This window comes from Malaclemys terrapin, chromosome 1, assembly GCF_027887155.1.
Source record: "Malaclemys terrapin pileata isolate rMalTer1 chromosome 1, rMalTer1.hap1, whole genome shotgun sequence".
Lineage (NCBI taxonomy): Eukaryota > Metazoa > Chordata > Testudines > Emydidae > Malaclemys > Malaclemys terrapin.
In genome coordinates, this window is record NC_071505.1 from 10,797,674 (window position 1) to 10,821,770 (window position 24,097).

Genomic DNA, 24,097 nt, shown 5'->3' on the forward strand with positions numbered 1-24,097 from the left:
GATGTAACCGCCCTGCTATGCCGACGTAATACTCCACCTCCAAAGGCGGCGTAGAGTCAAAGCCAATGTAGGTAGGTCGACGCAGTGTCAGTATAGACACTGTGTTGCTTATGTCCACTGTTACTGGCTTTCAGGAGCCGTCCCACCATGCCCCAGTACAATCAATACAAGTGCTCCTGGTGAGGATGTACACTGACACAAGGAGCCAAGTGTAGACACGCACAAGCGATGCAGTCACTGAGGCGGCTGCACGCTGATGTAAGTTAGGTTGTGTAGATGTGGCCTAAGATACGTTAAGCCACTAAGAAATACTATACAGCCGAACAGCAACTTATCTGTTCTCCTCTTGTAGCGCTTTTACAACTTGCAGTGAAAAGATACCGCAAAGTGATCATCGTGTCAACAGAATAACAGATTATTGGGTGCCCACCATAGTCATATCTAGGTCCCATCCAAAGTATAAAAGCTCAAGACTCTGGTCTGGCCCCTCCAATGTCTCCCAGTCCACTACAGCTGCCAGTTTAAGTCCTTGCATCTAGTTGTCAGAGCCATTAATGCATAAGCGCTGACTCCATGGGTGCTCTGCGGCTAGAGCACCCACAGGGAAAAAATGGTGGGTGCTGAGCACCCACCAGCAGCCCCCCTATCAGCATCTCCCCCAGCGCCTCCACCCCGTTGGTGGGCCCCACGGATCAGCACCTCCCCCTCCCTCCCCGCACCTCCCGCCCACAGCAATCAGCTGTTTTGTGGCATGCAGGGAGGCTGGGAGGGAGCGGGAAGAAGCGAGGATGTGGCACACTCAGGGGAGGGGGTAGAACTGACTGGGAAGAGGCGGGGCAGGGGTGGGGGCTTGGGGGAAGGGATGGAGTGGAGGAGGGGCCTGGGGCACCCCCCCGGCAGTTTGAAAAGTCGGCACCTGTGCATTTATGGCTCAGGTCCTACCAACATATGAGAGTGAATTTCCATCTAAGAACCACCTAAAACTTGGGGCTTGGGGGAAGGGATGGAGTGGAGGACAGGCCTGGGGCACCCCCCCGGCAGTTTGAAAAGTCGGCACCTGTGCATTTATGGCTCAGGTCCTACCAACATATGAGAGTGAATTTCCATCTAAGAACCACCTAAAACAGTGTGATTCTCTGGGGGACAATGAAGATCACAGAGCCCAGAAATAAGTGTGAGAGAGCTGGAGGCAAAACATTCCCAGTTAAGGGGATTTGAACTTCCAGAAGAGTTTAGCTGAATCCAGAATCTGACCAATGTTAGAAAACACTGAAAAACTTTCTCACGTTAGAAAGGTTTTCCCACCCTAACCAGAACAACATTCACAAGAACAACCACCACATCTCACTTATACACACAAACACCCTCTCCCGAGCAGAGCATTTTATACGCTGAAAAGTAAGACGTGCCAGAGACTGTATGAAAGTCACTGGGAGGGATTTTGGTATTGCTAATCTATTTTTGCACAGAAAGTGCCCAGATATGGTCATGGGCAGCAGTACAAAAGCCTAAAATAAACAGAATTGACACATGCGCACGGACCACAAATGGCAAACCCTGTGTCTGTAACCTCCTGCTGCCTTTTGAACTGCTTAGTTCCAGCATCAGTCAACGTTGATTAAAAGGATACACCTTGCACTGCGCTCTGAAAGCCAAACCTGCCCTTTCAGGGACTATGCGTGGAAATAAATCTCATAGTCCAGAACAGACACCTGAGACCACCCAGCCACCAGTGCGCCTAAGGACTGACAGCAAAAACAACCCAGCTGACCTCAAAGGTCACGCGAAGGAGGATAGGGTAAATAAAGCCATTTTTCTTACCTGTAAATGGAATTTTACTGCTAGACAAGGTCAGTCTCTAACTAGATGGGTTTTTCTTTTCATCACATCTGTAGAAAACATGGAGCAATGTCACGGCTGTCTCTCATTGTCACTGTTCCTAGGGCTGGGCTGCCTTTAAAACTCTGGACTCTCTGTTTAAGGAGGTGGGAGAAAGGAGAATGAATGGGGGGAGTCAGAGCAAAACCGTGCCGCAGCCAATTGCCATAATGGCAACCATTTTACCAGGCAATTTGGAGAGACGCGAGTCCATCCCCCCGCGCTGTGCAGAAGTAGTGGGTGACTGCAACAGTCAGAAGGAGTCTCTGTAAATGCATGACTGTCCCCCACAACCCTAGCGTCTGGCAGATCCGCTTGTCATCTAAATATGGCAAAACCCTCTTCTTCCTGGTTTGGAAAATAAAGACAAACATCTACAATTAGGATTGGGATTGAAACAAGATTTGGGGGCAAACACTCATGGCTCAGCACCTTCGAAGGCTGGGACACCTTTATTCGCTGCTAGATCTTTTAAGGGGTTCGTCAAGGGAATTCTCAGATAAGTTGCACCAGTATAGGGACGATCCACGAGCTTGGCATTATTGTGAAGGTTCTCCTCCCAATTTTAGCTGAAGTACCCTGTGATCGGCAGCTTGTGTAGCTGCTAATCTGACTGAGACACAGATTGAACTCTATGAGGAATCACACAGGCACTTAAATACTATGTCTAAGAAAGTGGAAAGCCTTTGGATACCTGGAGAGGGGCCTTATGCCTAGGAGAAAGAAAACTCCATGAGTTCTTCATAAGACCCCAGGCAGTGCACCGATGATGGTCAGACTGTGCCAGGTGAAAATCTGAAAGCGCCTAGGGTCACTTCAAAAGACTACCCACATGCTTCTCTATAAGATCTCAGTGTGTGATGTTGCCCGCAAGTAGGAGAAAATATTTTCGGAAGCATCTGTGATTTGTAGCTTTCCCAGGAATTGCTGGGGAGGGTAAATCACAGGCGGGAGTATCTGAAATTAGTTTCTGTACTGCAGGATAATGCAGGGAATTAGCACCATCCATCTCTCCTCAGGTCTTGGGCGATATATCTCTGGAGTTAGCTTCAGCAGCTTGGAGATACATCAGTATTAGAAAGATAGGTCCTTGAGGGAAGCTGGTGAGGCCATCCTCATTATCGACCCAGGTTTGGATAGGTTTGCATGGCACCAAACAAGATGGGAATAGATATGGAGTATCACCATGAGCCCGGGGAGTAGAACCCCCCTCCAAAGTTACTTATTAGGGGAGGGGTCCATGATATTAAAGCAGGTGGGGCATCAGGAAGAGGACTTGGCCTGGATTGATGGCAAAACCCAATCCAAATAGATAGTAGTCTCCCCACAAGAAACAAATGCATTGTTCTTCTTTCTTTGTCTTCAACTATTCGAACATTTCTTACCCCCCTGAAATAAGAGGCCTAGCTACACTGGGAGGGGAAAAAAATAACCTGAGGAATTCTGGCAGCAAGATGTAAATATAAATGCCTGTGCCAAGTAATGGGCATCAGGGCAAGCTAACAGGATCCTGAAGACAGCCTGGGGCTGACACTCAAAACGGCTGCAATCTTCCGCTCATGCCTGTTCAAATATGAAGTAAGTAGAAACCCGTCTCCTTAGAGGCTGACCCTGCCCACTTGGAGTGAGGAGATGAGTCTGTTGTATAAATAGCACAGCAGGAGTTTGGTTCCACTTTGCATTTGTTTATACCTCTCAGAGTTGGTAAGACAACTCCCACCTGTTCATGCTCTCTGTATGTGTGTATATATATCTCCTCATTATATGTTTCACTCTATATGCATCCGAAGAAGTGGGCTGTAGTCCACGAAAGCTTATGCTCTAATAAATTTGTTAGTCTCTAAGGTGCCACAAGTACTCCTGTTCTTTTTGCGGATACAGACTAACACGGCTGCTACTCTGAAACCTGTCTTTATATCATCAGCTCTCCATGTTTTTCATTCTGCTAATGACCTGGCAAGAGAAAGATCCCTTAATGGATACATGTCCCAACACCCTAATTCCCAACTGTTTGGCTCTCAAAACAATCCACTCTGTGGACCCTCAGGAAGGGCTTTGATCACCATTAAGTGGTCCACTGACCCCATGCTGAGCAGCTCTGGCTTACAGGCACTGCATGATGGCAGGGGATGGATCACTTGATGATTACTTGTTCTGTTCATTCCCTCTGAAGCACCAGGCATTGGCCACTGTCGGAAGACAGGACACTGGGCTAGATGGACCTTTGGTCTGACCCAGTATGGCCGTTCTTATGATTAAAAAGTGTAATACAGCACTTCGGGAATCTTTGAGCATGAAAATCAACAAAGCAATCTAAATATTGTTCTATATCTTCTTGGCACAGAAATACCCCAAATGCAACTAAATCATTTTCTCAAATATTTAGAAAAACTTCACTTAGGTGACAAGTATTGGGCTAAATTCATCACTAGTGTAATCCACTGAAGTGATGCAATTACTTGACAGCAAAGGTCAAAGTTTAAAGAAAAAATCAGTTTTGAAGAGTTATCAGATCTCAAATCAGTACCAGACTTAGGGCCCACCCCTCATACGCCATCAGCGTTAGGAGCACGGTCTGTATTCCACTAGACAGTTGAAAACCCTCCGTTCCAATGGAAAACAGCATTTATTGTAACCCTGGTTGGCTGCGCAGTAACTGACCTCAACAGCATGTGACTATATTCTATTGATGATCAATTTTAGCGACTCTTACCACATATTAGTTATAGAGAACTGGAGCCCTGTACTGGGATATTCAGGGAACTTCCCATAAGCTGATCTATCACTCAGAGGTTCTAGAAATTGAAATGTCATGGCAATCAAGCAGTCATCAGCAAAGGAGAGAGGATATTTGACATGGCTGTGTGGGCCCTTTGCAGCTGAAGGAAACAGATCGTATCTGCGGGAGGATTCATCAGGGATCTGCGTGAGTCTTTTGTGTTGTGTGCACTAGCTTTCTATTACATTTCTTTATAAAGAACAATAACTGCAGGCTTACTTTTCCTCCCCAGTAAGACTTATAGAAATGTGTGAAGTCCCCACAGAAGCGTCTGGGGGGAGACAGAGAGTGGGCACCTGATTACTTGATGAAAGCAGAGGGCATATAGTACATACCCAGTCCTGGCATAGGGGAGGGCTGGATGATCTAATCCTTTGCTTCATCTCCAACTTCTAACATCCTTCTATTTTCTGTAGCTAAATGCCTATATAAAAATACTTCTTTATTAACTATTTGGAAAGCTTGAAGCTGGACAGGACTGGACCTCTGGCAGATATCATGGCGTGGTGCAGGAGAGCAGTAGCTATGGCAGATGACAGATGCACCTAATGGCCCCCGTTGCGATATTAAGATGCAGCTCCTGCCCCTGAAGAGCTTACCCTCTAAGCTAACAAGGAAGACAGAGGGAAGGAAGCACCATAGTCTCCATTTCACAGATGGGGAACTAAGCACAAAGGGATTCAGTGACTCACCCAACATTACACAGGAAGTCTGTGGCGGAGTTGGGATTTAAACCCAGGTCTCACAGTAAGGCGACGTGTCTAAGACACTTATATGGCGCCTATCAACATGCTATCTGAGCACCTCACAACCTTTAACAAATTTATCTTCCCAGCCCCCTGGTGAACTAGGGCCGTGCTATTACCCCCATTTTAAAGAAGGGGATTGAGGCACAGAGAGACTAAGGGCCAGATCCACAAAGGAACTTTGGCATCTAAGTCCCAGTTTTAGGGACCGCTGCAATCCACAAACCCCCGTCAGCTGCTGCCTAACCCGATGGGTGCCAAAACTCACTGGGCACCTAAAGTTTTGCTGTAAAAGTTGCGTTGGTGCCTAAGTTTCTGCTTCTGGGCATATGCACTGCTGTTTGAGGCAGGTGCCTTGGCCCCTGTCTCCTACCACAGCCCCTCACACCTGGGAAAATAGGAAGGGCAACTCTTTCTTGACTATATTAGGAAGCAATACACTTCATGGTCTTAAGCAAATGAACTTGAACAGCATGGAATGTACAGACTAAGGCCCTTATTCAGCAAAGCACGTAATCACACACTTACGGTAGGTCTACACTTACCTCCGGGTTCAGCGGTAAGCAATCCATCTTTTGGGATCGATCCCGGAAGTGCTCTCCGTCGACGCCGGTACTCCAGCTCGGCGAGAGGAGTACGCGGCATCGATGGGGGAGCCTGCCTGCCGCGTCTGGACCCGCGGTAAGTTCGAACTAAGGTACTTCAAATTCAGCTACGTTATTAACGTAGCTGAATTTGCGTACCTTAGTTCGAAATGGGGGGTTAATGTGGACCAGGCCTTAGCATGGTTGACTTCTGAGGGGTTTAAGCATGTGCTGAAGTGTTTTGCTGAATCAAGGTCTACCCGAGGGGAGATTTTAAACAGTTCAGCTCTTTTTTCAGTAACTAATCTCACAGTTTGTGGAGAGGATGGGATCTATTTCCAGCCATATTGATATGGCATAAATTAGCTCCCTTTTGCTGGCAAAACAACAGCTGCAAAAAACTGAGTATTTGTGCCTTTAGCTTTCTCATTGTGACCACAAACAGATAGAGGAGCCGGTATTGTAGGTGAAAAATGTAACTCTCAAAGGGATGCTTCCCAGCTGAAAGACACTTGGACACATGCATAACTTTACACACCAAGAGTAGTCCCGTGACTTCTGGGCTCCCAAACTGAGTTCAACGGGATTACTTCCAGTGAATAAAGATGAGCACATGAGCATAACGCGGACTCCATGGGTGCTCCGGGACTGGAGCACCCATGCAGAAAAAATAGTGGGTGCTGAGCACCCACTGGCAGCCCTCCTATCAGCTCCCCCCCACCCCCAGCGCCCCACCCACTGGCAGGTCCTGCCAATCAGCATCTCCCCTTCCCTTCCCGCGCCTCCCGCCCATCGCAATCAGCTATTTTTGCAGTGTGCAAGGAGGCTGGGAGGGAGTGGGGAGGAGCAAGGGGCAGGGGTGGAGCCTTGGGGAAAGGGGTGGAGTGGGAGCCTTTGAAAAGTCGGAGCCTATGAGCACATGCATAAATCCTTGCAGGATCAGGGCCAAATTTTCTCTCTCTCTGTCCTGAAATTCAGGAGAGAACATCTGTAAATAATTCCCTTCTGTCATTTTCATTGTAGGGGTATACATCGACCGGTAGTGCAAAAGAGCTAAAAACAATATTTTTATAAAGAGAACATCTGAAAGCATTTTGGGTGGGACAGTCCCTTTTTCAGACTGCCTTGGGCAGTGGGAGGAGGGCCAAAAGGGAATTGGAATAGCTATCTAATTTCCCCTTTCTCCACAGCCAGCCATAGAATTTGCAGTCAGTGGCTTAGAGGGGTGGAGCAGGACTGGCTTTAAGCCGATTCCCCAGAATCGGGCCCTGCGCCTAAGAGGGCCCTGCTCCGGGGGTCTTCATCGGCATTTTGGCGGCGGGGGGTCCTTCGCTACCGCGGAAGACCCAGAGCGGACCCCCCGCCGCCGAAGTGTCGCCAAAGCCCCGGACCGCCGCCGGGTATTGGAATCGGGCCCCACGGGTCATAAAGCCGGTCCTTGGGTGGAGGAGGAGTGAGAGGGAGTGGAGGGGAGCCAGTTGTCACTTATGGGAATGTTACAGAATGAGACTCTATGAGGTGAAGATCTCCAAAAAGTTTACAATCAAATTTGATTCCCACACCTAGGGGATTCCTAACTCAGCACCAGGCCAACACCCCCACTGATCTGTATACAGTTCAGCCAGAAAATGCACTGAATGCTTCTGCCATGTGGAAAAGATGGTACAGGGTTCAGAGCAGCCCATTGGAGCATACAGGAATGGGTAATTTCCCTTTAAATAGTTTGTGGACGGGGCGGCTCTAGCTTTTTTGCTGCCCCAAGCATGGCAGGCAGGCTGCCTTCAGCGGCATGCCTGCGGGAAGTCCCCGGTCCCGCGGATTCGGCGGCATGCCTGCGGGAGGTCCCCGGTCCCGCGGATTCGGCGTACCCGCTGCCGAATTGCCACCCAATCCGCGGGACTGGCGGACCTCCTGCAGGCAAGCCACCAAAGGCTGCTTGACTGCCGCCCTTGCAGGGACTGGCAGGGTGCCCCCCGCGGCTTGCCACCCCAGGCACGCGCTTGGAGCGCTGGTGCCTGGAGCCGCCGCTGTTTGTGAAGCATCTAGTGATGGTCTCTGTGTTCTATGTTTAGAGATCTGCCAGAGCAGCAGGGTATGAAGGTAGCTAGGCCTTGCACGCTATATAAGGCTAGTAGACTGGGTTATTTGGACTCCACCATGCTCATGTGACGTCATCGAGTTTAAGGCCAGAAGGTTCGTTAGATCACCCAGTGCGACGTCCTGTATATTACATTCATCTAATGCTTGTTGTGTGACAAAGAAGAGACACAGCTCCTAGACTGAGCCAAATTCCCAGCTGGTTTAAATTAGGTCCAGTGACGTTAATGTAACTAGGCAGATACTGCAGTTGAGGCTTCAGCCCACACTACAGATGAAGGAGAGACAGAGCTCAGGGGTTGAACAATGGACAGCTGGAGACATGTCTAATGGTGTTTGGCAGCCTTAAAGAGACACTGAAATGTTAAGGGAAGGATTAATACTCTTCATCCCCGAGAGATGGACTTCCTGCAAGATAAGGATTATTCCATGCAAAAGGGATCTTTCCGAGATGCTGGGTACTTGCCTTGTTCCCTAATAGGCAATGGGAACATCTGTAGCAATTAATCTACCTTTAGAGAGCAGTAATTTTTACAGGCTGGTTTGAATCCTCTGCTACTTCTGCAAACACCAGGGAGAGGCAAACCAGGAACACCAATAGGGGAATTGCAAAGATATTCAGTGACTAAAACCTTGCCGAATTCCCTGTCTACTAAGCAACTGTATAACCATTTCTCTTGCCATCATTCCATGCACTGCCACCTCTGATGCCCTAAACACAACACAGCCTTACCTATTCAAACAGAAAGATGTACAAACACTAGATTTACATTCCTCCATTTCTGCTGCTTGTTTACTTTTTGCCTTTTTCTCAGCTACGCATAAGGAAAATTGACTGGTCAGTTTGCTTTTGTTCGTCGTTAATTTCACGTCCTGCATTACCCCAGTGCTGCAACATCTGGGTGGCAAAAACCACAGGGGGATATTTAATTGTCTAAAAACAACTATTTCCACTGCTTTTTTTTTTATTTCATGAAAATATTTCTCATGGTCTTAGTTTTCTTCTAAGAAAATTTGACCGGATGGTGGATCTTTTCATAAGGCTTTTTAACAGCAGTTGCATTCCATACAGTGATGAGGGAAATCTCTTACACTGAGATACAACTGTAGTACCTTTCGCCCTTTTGTTGTCTTGTTCGTTAACCTGGTGGTTCCTGTATTTCTATAAGATTTTGGTATTGGTTAACAGACTTCCTGCTGTGTTTACTTTTTAAAAAAATGACACAGCTGGAGTTTTGCCTTAACCAATATCTAACCACCTTAAGTCAGAGTGGCATCTATTTCATAGCACTTCCTGCCCACACCGGCTTCTGTATTTTTTTTTTTCACTCTCAATCAAAAGCAAAAGAAAATGCAATGGGGGGGGGGGGGGGAGAAATAAGATGGGCTTGATGTTTAAAAGTCCTCCATTTTGCAGGCCCAGTTTTGAACCCACACTTAATTCTGGACAGAAATATGGACCTCTAGCTCCCTGATCTCACCCACAAATCAGGCACAGTAGTTAGATAATGGACATGCTTAAGGTGACCATGTATTCCTGAAAAGTGGGACCAAGATTATCACACAGAGGAGCTGAAATCCATATTTTAGTACTCCAGTATGCTTATTTAGGAGCCTAATCTAGGATTAAAGAGCCTAATTTTAGGCCCTGTTTTAGTCTGGGAATGTCCCTGTTTTCACGACCTGTCCCCAGTGTTTTGTCCCAGTTTTTGTAATGTCCCTGCAAAATGGACACCTCAGGGTGCTGCCGGCCAGCTAGCTAATCAAATTGAAGGCAGACTGACAGAACACAGGGTCACCTCAAGAACATCCCCTGGGACTGTCATGTTCTACCCTTTCCCCACCTCACACCTGCCAGGAAACCTGTATCCTCTGTACAAGAGTCCTTGAACCAGCCGAGCATCTAGCCCAGGATTACTGAATACTTTTGCATTGCTGAGACTCAATTATTCTATCATTTGGTACCTTCAGTCATTCATCCTTGTCCACTTTCACTTGGCCAGGTACCTTGTGGTTTCATCTCTACTCCCTTCAGCTAATTATCTTAAAGGCAGCTGCATTTCTCTTGGGCAAGAGGAGCATCCCTTCGCAGAACTCCACACCTTCTATCTCCATCCTCAGCTAATGTCTCCCATAGGTCTCTATTGCCCATAGCCTTGACTTTGAGCTCTCCTCCTATATCTACAAATCACCTCCACAAAGTTTCCTGGCTGCATCGCTGCCATGACGTTGAGGTCCTGTTGAGGTCCTCGCCTGTATCTGCATCTTCTCTTGTCATTACTATTGCAATGCCCTTCTCTCTGGCTTTCCAGCTCCCAAGCTCTCCAGACTCTAGAATTCTATCTGCTTTCTTACATTCTTAACACATCAATCCCATCCATCAACAACTCCATCAGCTCCCCACTCATTCCAGGGTCCGGTTAAAAGTGGCATTCATTGTTTATGAAACCCTTTTGTAGCTCGATTCACAGCTCCCTGTCTAGTTAACACTGGCCTCCTTTCTTTCCCCTCGCACAGTCTCACATCTGACCACGGCAGATCCTTCTGAACAACCTCCCTGTAGCTCTCTGCTTTGCCCATTTTCCAGCTCATGTCAGCTGAAGAGATATCTCTTCTCCTTTATCCATACCCACAAATGTCTCTCTCTTTCTTTCTGCCCTTATTTTCCTCTGTGACCTGAACCGAGTATGGTGGGATACAGACTGGATAAGAGAATCCAATATAAAATTAAGATCTAGGGTATTACATTCAGTCCGGGATGGCGAGAATTAGGCACTTTGTCACGTTCCCTCCTAAAAGTGTGAGCTTTCCGCAGGTGAGTTTCATCCTCTGTGAAGAACTAAGCAAAGATCAAGCAGCTACGACCTACTGCCAACTTGCAGGGGGGTCACTGCATGGCTGTGTCAGTCCATGGGCTAGAACAGCTTCCACTGCCCTTCTGTGTCCCTTGGAGGTACCAGATCCAGGCTGTCACCCATGCAGTGGCTTCTCTTCTGGCCTTCTTCCTGCACTCCCCTCTATGCTGGCCTATGTAGGGCACATCCACCCCACCCCTACACAGCATATCTCAGGATTTTGTGATATGAAGGGCCTTGCCCAGGATCTTCAGGGTTCATCACGGGGTGAATTTCACCTTAGCAGCACAAACTTTTACTTTACTTGTATAGTATGATCCCATTCTTACTGTACAATGAATTGTCCAAATAGCATCTGTGGTTACTCACGGGTGATCGTGATGCACTCAGGCAATCCAGAAAGCGTGAGTAGCTTCAGGGTTGCATTGCTTCTCTGCCAGCTCCACACATCACTTATTTATTTATTCATTTATTATTACAGTGCAAATAAGCGATGGTCACATAAACACCACCCTATACCGGAAACCTACTGACCGCTATACTTAGCTACATGCCTCCAGCTTCCATCCAGACCACATCACACGATCCATTGTCTACAGCCAAGCCCTCAGATACAACCTCATTTGCTCCAATCCCTCAGACAGAGACAAACACCTACAGGATCTCTATCAAGCGTTCTTAAAACTACAACACCCACCTGGTGAAGTGAAGAAATATGTTGACAAAGCCAGAAGTCACCTACTACAGGACAGGCCCAACAAAGAAAGTAACAGAAGGCCACTAGCTGTCACCTACAGCCCCCAACTAAAACCTCTCCAGCGCATCATCAAGGATCTACAACCTATCCTGAAGGACAATCCCTCACTCTCACAGATCTTGGGAGACAGGCCAGTCCTCGCTTACAGACAGCCCCCCAGCCTGAAGCAAATACTCACCAGCAACTACACACCACACAACAAAAACAGTAACCCAGGAACCAACCCCTGCAACAAACCCCTTGCCAACATTGTCCACATATCTATTCAAGGGACACCATCATAGGGACCTAACCACATCAGCCACACCATCAACGGCTCATTCACCTGCACATCTATCCATGTGATATATGCCATCATGTGCCAGCAATGCCCCTCTGCTATGAACATTGGCCAAACTGGGCAGTCTCTATGCAAAAGAATAAATGAACATAAATCAGACATCAAGAATTGTAACATTAAAAACCAGTAGGAGAGCACTTCAATCTCCTTGGTCACTCAGTAACAGACTTAAAAGTGGCAATTCTTCAACAAAAAAACTTCAAAAACAGACTTCAATGAGAAACTGCAGAACTGGAATTAATTTGCAAACTGGACACCGTCAAATTAGGCCTGAATAAAGACTGGGAGTGGCTGGGTCACTACAAAAAGTAATTTCCCCTCTACTGATACTCACACCTTCTTATCAACTGTTGAGAATAGGCCACTTCCACCTTAATTGGTTAACACTGACCCCCCCACTTGGTAAGGCAACTCCCATTTTTTCACGTGCTGTATATATATATATACTGCTTACTGTATTTTTCACTCCATGCATCTGATGAAGTGGGTTTTAGCCCACAAAAGCTTATGCCCAAATAAATTTGTTAGTCTCTAAGGTGCCTCAAGGACTCCTCTTTGTTTCTATTTATTTCAGATTCTTAAACACCAAGGAAGTGTAAGAACACATAGGACGTTATAACTGGGAAACAGAAAATTTAGGCTGACTCTAAGAATGAATTTCCTGACAGTCAGATCTATTAGAGTGACAGAAGCACCAACACATTTAAATACAGATGGGACAATACACTAGAAAAATACACAGTAGGGAACAATTCTGCTTAGGCAGGAGCATGGGGTAAATCACTGAATGGGTCTTTTTTGCCTCTCGGACTTTGAGGATTCTAAGCATATTGGCTTAAGAGGTGTCTTTACTAATTGTTACAGTTTTCACTCCTAGGGCCAGCACTTTTTTTCTTTCCCTTTCTGTATTTTTAAACACAGGGGAAAAAATGAGGGAGATGGGTGGGTGGAAGTGGCTGAAAAAGGAAGCTAGAGGGTGGGTGTTCGCTAGTTTACTAATGTGATAGATCTAAAGAGAAACAGTGCTCTTTAGTGCAGGAGGGGAAGGACAGGGAAAACCTAGGCCTGGCTAAATTCCAGCCCTGGTTCTTTTTCACCCTTTTGGGCATATAACGGTGTTTCCCATCGTAGTACTTGGGCCTTTATTTGATTTTTACAGGCAGCCACAGTACGGCCTTGCTTAAATTCCATTCACACACCAATACAAATCTGCATAAGCCTCAACCTGTTCTTTTTGCACCTGACTCTCCTCCGACTGGCCCCGATTCTTCCCCATCATTGACTTCAACAGAGTGATTCCTGATTTACATTGGTGTAATTTACATCAGAGGAGAATCAGGCCCATTGGTGCACAGAAGAGCCAAAGCAGCATCATGCTAATGCAGCATGTTAAAAAAAACCCGCAAACACACCGAATGTATATCTTAAAATCTTGGGATGAAATCCTGGCCCCATTGAAGTCAACAGGAGTTTTGCCATTGACTTTAACAGGCCCAGATTTCACCCTTGATCGTTATGCATTGTTTCATCACATGTGGTGCTCTTTAAAGGAAAAGGCCAAATTCTGAGTTCTGTCACAGCTGTATAAATTCAGAGCAAGCCTGTTCATTTCAGCGGCGTCCCTATAGATTTACACCAGGGAAACTGTTAGCAAAATTTGGCCTGGTACCATTTATATTTTTAATAGGTTAAAAATGAAAAACATCTTGCTGGGCAGGCTATTTAGAAATCAGTCTAAGGGCCAAATTTGGCTTCGCAGTTATGGACGCACAGCTTTCCATTGAGGTTGATGGGAGTTACATGTGTGTTTCTGACAGCAGAATCTGACCCTACATTTGGATTAGGGCAAAAGTCACACTGCATGTTGGGCTTGACTGTGATCTTTTTTTACACCAGTCTAAGTTAGGAGCAACTCCACCAAAGCCAACAAGTCATTCTGAGACCAAAATCAGGCCCATTGGGCCTTAAATCTATATGCATAGCTGAGTAAAGGTTACATGATCCACCCAGCTGTGCAATTCTCCGTGAGCCAAAGCCTGGTCCCATTGAATCGGTGGGAGGTTTAATATTCTATTCTGTTCTACACAGGTTCTTATACTGTGCTCATCACTGTACTATCTGAGCATAGAATCTGGGAGACTTCAGTGGGACCATGAGTTGACATTAGAAAGAGCTGCACTGTGGATAGGTCAGGGGTAGGCAACCTATGGCACGCGTGCCAAAGGCGGCATGTGAGCTGATTTTCAGTGGCACTCACACTGCCCAGGTGTTGGCCACCGGTCCAGGGGGCTCTGGATTTTAATTTAATTTTAAATGGAGGTTCTTAAACATTTTGAAAACCTTATTTACTTTACATACAACAATAGTTTAGTTCTATATTATAGACTTATAGAAAGAGACCTTCTAAAAACGTTAAAATGTATTACTGGCAAGTGAAACCTTAAATTAGCGTGACTAAATGAAGACGCGGCACACCACTTCTGAAAGGTTGCTGACCCCTGGGATAGGTTGTGATATATGGTTATAATTAATAAAGGGGCTAAATCCTGTGGTCATTATTGAGGAAGGAAACCACTGGAAGTTTGCTTGTGTAACCCACACACCTCCTGGGTGTGGTGTTCTGTCCAATCTAGTGGCACCGAGACCACTTAGAGAAAGAGATAAAATGAGTCTGCCCTACAGCCGTCACTAATGGCCAGTTGGCTTTTAGCTCATGTACTAGAGGCTCATGCACTCAGCTCCAGAGACCCCCGGTTCAATCCTGCCTGCGGACAGTCAGCGTTACACTTGAATAAGTAGTGAGTAAAATCTGAGGAAGGATCTTAGGAACTGGCCTAAACTCTGAGCAAGTTTCTTAGCTGGTTTATATTTCCCCATAAATCATCAGACTACTTTATTACCTGACCCTTAAAAAAACCCAGATGTCCTAAGCAGGCATCAGCAATTCAATGAAGGTGTTGTGATCTGTATACGCACACATTAAACTGCCCCGGTTCCCCATGGTGGAGAAGTACAACATTACAGACGTGCTCTGAGCTAACGTGCATGCTGAGAATGATGCAGAAATGGTCAAAATAATCAAATGCCATATAGGTCTTGCACTTACTGGCTGAGAGGCTTGTGTCGACTGGACTTGGTTTATTTTTCTTTACAGACAGTGCCTGGTGCTATAACACAAACATGGAAAGAACTGCGCTTCATGGCCTGAAAAAGCACATTCTGCTGCACCTCCATGTTTGTTTACTCTGGAACGGAATATCTAGGCTATGGGTGGTCTTTTACCTTTCAGCACAAAGAAGATATACCATCTATGTAGGTACTTGGATGGTCCTCAATACCAGAGTATCCATTGACAATATACTTATCCAGTCTCTAATCTCACTGCATTATGACCAGCTGTGACCCAAGAACCTATTAATGTCCATTGGCAAGGGAGTGCAATGGGCAGTGCAGGGATCTCCTGGGTCGGATATGTATGCATGTGAGGTCTCAAATAAAAGCTGGCATCACACTGGTCATCAGTGTCATTGTGAAATTTATGTACAGAAACTGTTTAAGGAGTTATGTATAGACATTTAAAATACGTTCTTAAAGTCTGTCTCAAGGCACGGGCCACTGGCAAAGGTAAAATAACAGGTTTCCTGTCAGACAAGAGATCTAGCTCTACCTATGTGTTTACATGTAAACTGAGTATTGTCTCTTTCACAATGGATTTCCCATCAGCAGTCTGAACTAAAGGCAAATGAAAGATTGTGGAAAGACTCTAAGGGCTAGTCTACCCTAGAATCACTACAGGGGCATAATTACTCCACCACCCCGCATGGTGGTAGCTATGTCAGCGGGAGAGCATCTCCCACCGACACAGTGTTGTCCACACCGGCACTTAGGTTGGTGTAAGTTATGTCATAAGTTATATCAAAATAAGCATTAGTGTAGACCTGCCCTCTCTCAGGACGAGTAGCACAGCAGAGGGGAGGGAACCCTGTCTGGAGATGCACATCAAAGGTTTTCTTGACTATATTTGGGGGGCAGAGAAGACACCTGGGCACCCTTGACTGGGGACTAAAAGGACAGCAGTTTTGCTACATGAAAAAGAGGTCTCAATCAGGCTTGGTCAAACACGCTGAAGAGAACTTCGGAAGCGATAGACTTCTTTAGACAGAATGTTAACCTGTTAGTTAAATGTAGTCTTTAGAAAGGGTGTTACGATTTCGTTTTGTATGTAACCATTTGTTTCCAATATTCTTATCCACTTTCACTTGAATCGCTGTTCTTTGATAATAAACTTATTCTTGTTTTCACTACAAATATACCTCAGTGCTGTGGTGTTAAGCAAAGTGATGATCCTGAGTTGAATCTTACAAGCTGGTGTGTGCTATTCCTTTGGGAACAACAGGCCGGGTAATTCTGTGAGTGTTCAGTGAAAAGGGGGCTGGACACTGCAGGCAATGCTCCGAGGACTTGGGGGTTGGCGAGTGCCTTTTAATACCTGCCCGGAGAGAGTGAGGCCTGTGGACGAAGGGAAGGCAGTGCTTGTGCTGCCAAAAGCTGTTGGTTTGAGGGAGCTGATCCACCGCAGGCATAGACACAACCCCTTCACAAGGGCAGGTGGTGGTGAGATGCCTCAGAACCCTGGGGGAGCATTACACCAGTTCTCCCCCGACTCCCTCTTCTCTCTCTCTCTCTGGGTTTAATACGGCCACCCATCACCATAGTAATGACTTGTTGATCGTACTCAATTATGGCAGCCTCTTTCACCCATTTCTCCCATGAACATTCTCACACCTCCCATGCTGCCCCATATGCTTGGATCATATGGCCTCCCATGGCCATTCCCCTGTCCTTCAAATCCTTTTCTGAGACCCAACTCTACACATTTTTTCCCTGAAAAGTGCCTTTCTTCTATGGAAAATTTACATTTTTCATTGAAAAAACAAATGCCTGGAAATCGAAAGATTTCAAGATATCCCATCATGGTGCCTCATGGGAGTTGTAGTTCAGCTTCCTCATTTCCCCACACTCCTTCTTTGGGGCAGGCTCTCCAGTTGGACTACATCTTCCAGGATGCACTACAGCCTGGGACTTCCATGATGCAACTGCATCACCTCACGTAGGGAGCCCGTTTTATAGAGGAGAATGATAGCATGAGGCAGCGAACTACAACTACCATGAGGCACTGTGGCAGCACTTCAGAATCAAAATATTTCAGTTTTTGATTATTTTTTTTGACAAGTCAAAATTTTCCATGCTGAAAATCACACTTCGCTCTATTATTTAGTGTCTCTTATTCACTCATCTTATTAAAAACAAATAAACAAACGACATTTGTACACTTAGGTCCTGATCATGCATCATCTTACATCTGAGCAGACTACTATGTCCATGTGGAGTCACAGCCTACCCACGTACAAGGAGTTGCAGGGTCAGGACCTTAGTTAAAAATATATGCAGCCTTGCATTCCTACTGCTGTCATCCTCCTTTTTCTTCTTTTCCCTTTTCCATCCCAATTATCAGAGGGGTAGCTGTGTTAGTCTGGATCTGTAAAAAGCGACGAAGAGTCCTGTGGCACCTTATAGACTAACAGACGTATTGGAGCATGAGCTTTCGTGGGTGAACGCATCTGACGAAGTGGGTATTCACCCACGAAAGCTCATGCTCCGATACGTCTGTTAGTCTATAAGGTGCCACAGGACTCTTTGTTGCTTTTTCCATCCCAATTATGTTTTTCATCCCTCTGAGCCACCTGGCACCTCTTTACATTGTAAGTTTTTTGGGTCAGGGAGTGTCTTTTATTGCATAGTTGCACAACACTAGATCTAGCTCTAATCCGGATTAGGGCCTATGGGTGCTCCTGGAATAATAATAATTAACAGTTCATTCCATTGTCACAGTCTCTGAGGTTTACAATAGGTTAAGTATAGAAGGGTCGTTCTGGTGGAATGAACATTAAAGGACCAATAAGTTATTGGTAAATTAATGTATTTGTCATGAATCATTACAAAGATGACACATTTTATAAGTGTTCGTTTTAGGATGAAATAATCGGTGGCAGAATAGGACATTGGTCTTTTATGAGCAGGGTCTCAAACAACATTAGGGATGTGACCTAGCAAAGATCATGTTAACAATTATACAAGACAGTTTCTTCATTAAGAGTCTCTCTCCCCCTTTGCTCTCCATCTCTCCTGATGTAAGGGCTCAATCATGCAAGGAACACGCGAGGTTCATTCTGGCCCTGATACAGCAAAACGCTTACATCCAGACTTCACTTTAAATTCATGAGCAGTCCCATTGAGACGCCTTCGTAAAAGTGATGGCCTTAATTCTCAGGTTTCCGAAGGCTGTTTGAAACCAGAAGGCTCACTTGGCCTTCTTTCCTTCACCAAAGTATCCAAGCACCTTACAAGCTTTCGTAGCTTTCCTGTAAGATAAGGAAATATCCCCATTTTGCAGCTAGGGGATGACTGAATGATTTGTTTAAGACCACACAGGGAGTCTGTAACTGAGGGGGAAAATGAACCCACTGATCCTAGTGCCAATGTGCTATCCACTAGACCATCCTTCCTCCCTGCTTTAGCAGTGTTAAGGTGTCTTAAAGCAGGTAGAAATATTAAGGCTCTTTCTCCCTACCTTTACTATACTGCTTGAGTTTCGAAAAGGTGCCTTATTAGGCCTGAGTCTCAGTTAACCTCTGTGCTAATTATAGAGCAGGCTGCAATGATTAAGGATTCATAATGATTTCCCGTCTTATCCTCTAGTCATTTGGAAACTTTCATCTCTTGGACTAACATTTTCCATGCTTGGGGGCTCTCTCCAATGGTAGATTTGTTCTGAAGGCTTGAAGAAAAAGGGGGTCAGGTGTTCTTAAGCATATGGAGCGTAGGGAAAAAAAGATACACTTTTCCCATTGCAAAATAAAGTAAAAATAAAATAAAAATGCATGCATTCATTTATTTGAACACCTGTATGGTCAAAAAGGAGTTGCAAGGTGACTTAGAAATAACCCTTCCTGAAAATAATAAAAATACTACCTAGCTCTTTTCATCTGTAGATTCAAAGCACTTTACAAAGAAGGTATCAGTAATTTCAGTTTACAGACAAGGACACGGAAATCAGAAGCCATTTGCCTAAAGTAACCCAGTGGGTTTGAACTAGAAGCCAAATCTCCTAAGATCTAGTCCAGTGTATTACCCACTGGACCACACTGACTAATTACCCTGGAGAAAAGTGGCAGCTTCGTGGTATACATGGGTATTCCCTTCAACCTGTCTCTGCACAGGTATTCCATACCCTTAACACTTCCGGTATGCAGCCTTTCAGGCCACATGTGCCCTGATGAGCCAGCAGTAGGATATAGGCCAAAATGCATGGCTGTGTTTTAATATATATGGTACCAAAAGAGTCGAGTAATGTGACAGCACAATTCTGTACTAACCAGCTGCTTGAAAACAATAGCTCTAATATCTGACAACACTAAAACAGGAGAGGTTATTGACTGCTAGGACAGCTGTGTGTAATTTCAGGAGCAACCTGGTCTTATTCTAAATGTACCAAAAAACTAATAAACTTTTTCTCTGCAGCTGGATGTAGCATGGTCTGTGTCAAATTAAAAATCTCCAACAGGCCAGGAAAATTACAAAAATTAACCTCAACTGACAATAATATGGATAATCACTTGAAGCCAGCTACCAATAAGAATCTGCAGTTATTCTGCTAGTGTTTTCTTTCCCAAAAGCCCTATGATCAGAAATCAAACATTCTGGTCAGGATGTGAGTATAGGCTACAGGAGAACAAATACACTAGAATTGAAATAAGTGGTCATGGTTTCTGCTAAACTCAGGCCACTTCCTGATTTGAACCAAGGACCAGATCCTGCAAACCCTTATGCACGAGTAACTGTAAGGCAAGAAGTCCCTCATGTTCAATAGTACTAATCACAGGCAGAAAGTTACTCATGTGTGATTGTAGGACCAAGGTCCTAGTTAGCACTATGCAGTACATGCACAGGTGTAGTTTTTAGATCTTCATACAAATGTGTTTACTTTCTTTTTATTTTATGTTTTTCAAAATCAATCTGCAAAGCCAGCACAAAAAACTGCAGTCCACTCTCACAAATTCTTTCTTTAACAGGTTTGCAGAAACGTCAACAGCAGAATCAGGAGCAGAGCTTTTAAACCGATACAAACTTAAATCCATAAAAATGAAAACAAAAAGCCAACAACAACAAAGCAGATAAAATTATGGGGGATGGTTAATACAACACCATATAATACTCAGCCAGGAATATAGCTTTTTCTGATCAATATCCAACCAACAAGAGAAGAAATTAAAAAGCACTCATCAAAGGTTAAAACCTACTTTTGACGTAAGGGTAAATGTGGAAAATATCTCTTTTAACCTGCCAACGTGCAGACGTGATATATGACAAAGACCCAAAATGAGGAAAACTAAAAATGTTTCATGATGGGAAGCTAAAATGCTGGAGATTCCTTTCTTTAGTGTTGATGACTTTTTCCATAGCTGCAGTTTCATGGGTCTTTATTTCCGACTTAAATATTCTCAACAACAGCAGAACAGAGGAGACTAAATGTGTGTGGACCATAGAACTTTGGGAATAGGTGATTTTCCTTGAAAGGAAGTACTCTTGAGGGTGGGAAATAGAGTTAACCCCATAGAAGAGATTATTAGGGCAGCCTCCTGTTTTAAGGCACCATTCAAATTACCACCATATGTAGTGAGTACAAGTCTGCTCCACATTTATCAGATTAAATGGTCAACTCCATTGAGCAATCAATTTTTGTTAGTGTCTTGATTGGTATTTTAGGACACATCCCACTGTTAACGGGAATGTGCAAAAAACATACCATTGTCTTGGTGGAGACTTAAGAGGATTTTTCTGAAATAAGAAATGTCATGATACTAATACAGGAACCCAAGTTTGGCAATTCAATAAGATCGAAGTCAAAATACAACCCCCCCTGAACTGCAAACATTTCTATTTCTCGTTTTTAAAATCGCAATTCAGTGAAACTTTATCTCTTTCTGCCCTAGTAACCTTATTAAGTACTCTTTTATTAGCATGACTCAGTTGGGTGGCTGTCAGCTGGTCAAGTTATTTTTACTGCAATGAGCATTTCACTGGTGGAAAAAGAATGTAAGTCTCTCCCTGCAAAGCATGTCAGTAGCTCTGTAATGAAGGAAAGTATCATTGAAAAGTTACTGTATTGTATCCACCAATCAAAAGCAATGACCAAAAGGATCTGACTATGTCCAGGAGTCTAACTGTACTTCATTAGCATTCAACACTCTAAGGTTACAGTACAACCAAGGTCACATGATTGAGTGGACGGAGGCTGAGTTTTCAAATCCCACCCCCTGAGAAAGGAAGTGCAGCTCACTACACTAAGACTGTAGGCAGGAGTTGGTTAGTTTCTCTAGGCCTCTCAAATACACTTTCAAATCTCTCACAATATTATTTTGTAGTGCCTCTCCTTACATGCTGGATGCCAACATGATTTACAGAGATACACCATCAACTTCAAAACCCCACTTTCTGCCTGAAAATCTGTTGCCTGCCATTGTCACAAAGAGGCACTCAAATTACTATATATGAAAGAGGTTAGAAGGGGGAAAGTGTTTTCTCTATTTTTTCCAGTTTGTTTACTTTGGACATTCCATAGCACTCTGTTTATAGCCCTTTTCTCTGTTCCCCATGTACAGCCAGTCATTTCCCCCTATTCTATGTATTGCATACAGCAACAGGGGAGAGAAAAACAATTTTTAAAGACAGGAAAATGTGATTATGAAACCACAGAAACTTGTGGGGAGCCTCAGATGTAGGACTTGAAACTAATTTAAGCTCTTTTTTAAAAAAAATGAGTAGGTTTCGGGTTGAGCACGGCACTTTAAAATGAGAACAAAATGAGAGAGAAATTAAGAATTTTTTTTTAATTTTATTAAAAATGACAACAAAAACACCCAGACAGTCTCAAAACTTTCTTTTTTTCAGTTCCTGCTCATTCAAACACTAAAATTTCCTGGAACTTCAGACTTCCTTTTCTCATGCACATTTTACAGGCACAAACACTCTAGGTCACACAAACACACACGCATATATATATACGCTCTGGCACTTATACACACAGCCGCACACTTTCACATATCAACACACGGTCGCATACATACACCATCACCCTTCAACATTGTGTCATGTACATGGATGCCCATTCTCATGTGTCGCACTCTCACTTGCACGCACACATACATGCTCCCTCACACACAAATGTGTTCTCCGACACACACTCCCTCCAACATCACATCGTTTGTACATACACATGATCGCTCCCACTGTTACACATCCGTGTCTCTCTGTCAGATGCTTCCACTCTCCTCTGATGTTCACACTCACGCCTTCAGCCATCTTTCACAATCACACACATCCTCTTTCTCTCTCACACACCGCTCTACGCTTCTCTCACAATAACACACTGAGACCCCTTCACACAATTGCATTCACTCTCACCTACACAAACTCTCTCACTCTTGCCTGTGTGGATCTCTCACCATAACACACACAAACACCCCGGGTGTATCGCTGACCTTACACCCACACACAGCCCTGTGTGTGTCTCTCTCACACACCCCTGTGTGTAGTTCTCACCATTATCCACACACTCATCCCTGTGTGTGTATCGCTCACAATTGCACACACCTGTGTGTGTGTCTCTCTCACACACACCCCATGTGTATCTCTGACTATTGTACATACACACACCCCTGTGTGTCTCTCTCACAGGTACACCCCCATGTGTACCTCTCATTATTACACACCCATGTGTGTAACTCACAATTACACCCCCGTGTTTCTCTCTTTCTCACACACATCCAGTGTGTATCTCTCACAATCACACACACACCTCCCTGCGTGTCTCTCACCACTACATATACACACATTTGTAACTCACAGTTACACACCCCGTGTGTCTCTCTCACCATTACACACACAGACACACACCTCCCTGCGTGTCTCTCACTGTCACCTCTACACATACACACGTTTGTAACTCACAGTTACACACTCTGTGTGTCTCTCTCACCATTACACACACAGACACACACCTCCCTGCGTGTCTCTCACTGTCACCTCTACACATACACACGTTTGTAACTCACAGTTACACACTCTGTGTGTCTCTCTCACCATTACACACACAGACACACACCTCCCTGCGTGTCTCTCACTGTCACCTCTACACATACACACGTTTGTAACTCACAGTTACACACCCCGTGTGTCTCGCTCACCATTACACACACACACACACACACACACAGCCGCCACTCCCGGCTCAGCGCCAGCCCCTGCCGCGCATCTCACTCCGCTCCGCGCTCCGGACCCCAGCCCGGGACCCCGCGCAACGCGCCGCGGACCCACCTGTTCTCCGCCGCCTGGAGCGGGGCCGCAGCGGGGCTCAGCGATCCCAGCGGCTGCCCCGTCCGAGCGCCGCGCCGTGCCCCAGCTGCCGCATCCACCCACCGCCTCCGCTGCCGGGGGGAAGTGAGTGGGGAGCTGAGCCTGGCTGGCTGCCACCCTGGGTCTCCCCTCACCTTCCCGCCCCTCTCGCAGATCCCTCCTCCCCCGGGGCAAGGAATCCCCCGCCCCACCCCTCTGCTGGAGACTCAGTCACCTCCCAGCCCCGGGGCACAGTCCCCACTCTGTGGATTTCCTGCGCCTGGCAGCATCATGCGCTAAGTGTGTGACTAGCGATTCACAGATCCGGAGGAGGCTAGAAAGCAGGGGACGGTGTGACCCTCTAGGGGACTTCCTATATAGCAAAGACAACTTCCCCATGGGAATTCCGAGAGCAGATCGTCTAGCGAAACAGCCCGTCTTGATTTAAAAATGATCAGTGGTGGAGACTCCTTCAGGACTCTTGGTAAATTGTTCCTGTGCTTAATTACCGCCTAGGTTAAAAACGGACCCTTTACATTTGAATTTGTCTGACTTCAACTTCCAGCCCTTGGATCCTAATCTCCCTGTCTCTGCTAGAATGAAGAGC

The 24,097-nt window shown here is 45.4% G+C and overlaps 1 protein-coding gene across 2 annotated transcripts in view; it reads right to left on the bottom strand.

The window, feature by feature from the left end:
- PRKCQ (protein kinase C theta) overlaps positions 1-23,616 on the bottom strand; it is a 93,084-nt gene extending 69,468 nt beyond the window's left edge. The window contains exons 1-3 of one of the 2 annotated variants that reach the window (XM_054016099.1): positions 23,473-23,616; positions 2,065-2,226; positions 1,822-1,973 (exon numbers count right to left, since the gene is read on the bottom strand). The gene's annotated coding sequence lies outside the window, so the exon portion shown is untranslated. The remainder of the gene's footprint in view (positions 1-1,821; positions 1,974-2,064; positions 2,227-23,472) is intronic. The other variant, XM_054016108.1, reaches the window with a different exon arrangement.
- Positions 23,617-24,097: the final 481 nt, after the last annotated feature.